Source organism: Silene latifolia, chromosome Y (genome assembly GCF_048544455.1).
Source record: "Silene latifolia isolate original U9 population chromosome Y, ASM4854445v1, whole genome shotgun sequence".
NCBI lineage: Eukaryota > Viridiplantae > Streptophyta > Magnoliopsida > Caryophyllales > Caryophyllaceae > Silene > Silene latifolia.
Genome location: NC_133538.1, coordinates 221,954,906 through 221,956,402, shown reverse-complemented (window position 1 = coordinate 221,956,402; position 1,497 = coordinate 221,954,906). Strand labels below are relative to the sequence as shown.

The 1,497-nt window shown below is 35.5% G+C and overlaps 1 non-coding gene across 1 annotated transcript; it reads left to right on the top strand.

Annotated features, from left to right (window-relative positions):
• The first annotated feature begins 237 nt into the window (after positions 1 to 237).
• LOC141635697 (small nucleolar RNA R71) lies at positions 238 to 344 on the top strand. Its single transcript, XR_012540365.1, has one exon. It is a non-coding gene; the product is annotated as a small nucleolar RNA R71 (small nucleolar RNA).
• Positions 345 to 1,497: the final 1,153 nt, after the last annotated feature.

Genomic DNA, 1,497 nt, shown 5'->3' with positions numbered 1-1,497 from the left:
TCAACATGAGCACTAAGTTGAGCATCCAATTGAGTAATAGAGTCTACTTCACGCTTTCCTCCTCTAGTAGCCTTCCGAGGTCTACTATATTGTGAGTTATGGATCGCCATTTCAATATTGTTCCATGTTTGATTATCGTCAACTTCGGTGAACATACCATTTGATCCCATGTTGAGAATGTTTCGGGAGTCTTCATAAAGACCATTCCAAAATTGTTGTACCAAGAACCACTCGCTAAGTCCGTGACGAGGACATGAGCGACAAGTTCCTTTGAATCGCTCCTAAGCTTCATACAAAGATTCCTCGTCCCTTTGTTTGAATTCCGTGATTTGGGCTCTTAGCATGTTAGTCTTTTTCGGAGGGTAGAACTTCTTGTAGAAAGCAAGTGCCAATTTCTTCCAAGAGTCAATACCAAGAGTAGCCTTATCAAGGCTCTTTAACCATTGCTTCGCAGTACCAATCAAAGAAAAAGGAAATAAGACCCATCGAATTTGGTCTTGAGTCACTCCGGTTTGAGAAATCGCATCACAATAGTCACAAAAAGCCTCCATGTGAGAATGATGGTCTTCACTAGGCATCGCCACAAATTGGCTTCTTTTGACTATTTGGATAAATGCGGATTTTGGAATGAAATTACCGGTCAAATGTTGTGGTGTGGGAGTACCATTTGGTAGGTTCTCCTCGGTTGGTTCTCCTCGGTCTCATTAAGGTGTTTCTTTTATTGTTCCCACATTCAAAATCCAAAATGACAATTGTAGTTTCATGCATAACATCTTTATGCATGAACTCCCCCAATTTTTGACATTAGAAATAATGTCTATTTTGGTTTAGGGAAGTTTATGCATATGCATTGAGAGCTAATCTAAATTATGCTCTCCAACCAAAACAAAAAAATCATGCATCATATAGCATAGCTTTGTTTGCATTCACTCTTGTTTATATGTCATATAGTTTGCATTTAGCTTTGAAGTCATGCATTTTCATATAAATTGCATAATTTCCTATCGTATTGGCTATTGAGGACAATGCCCATATTAGTGTGGGGATGGGAAATTCTAACATGACTTATAAAAACAAAAATGATAAAAATTGAAAAATTTTGAAATTTTTTGAAAAATACAAAACATGTCTTTTTATTTCATAAATCATAAAAACCATAAAAATTTGAAAAACTTCAAAAACCCAAAAACATGTTCTTTTCCTTTATAGTGTAGTCTTGTATATATTGTATTTTTTCATCCTTTTTCACATTGATCGACTACGCCACATCCGAGACATGAGGATATTGAAGACCGCATGGTATGATCTTTCCAATCTCCTTTTTCCTCTTTATGTTAATGACTATGTGGCTTTATTTTAATTGATGCGGTAAAAACAATATGATTATAGGATTGCATTTAGATTATTTGGCATACTAGTTGGTAGAATCATACGCATTAGGATGTATATATGTTAGTTGCATCATGGCATATAGTTGCATGTTAGGAAAAATTTTGT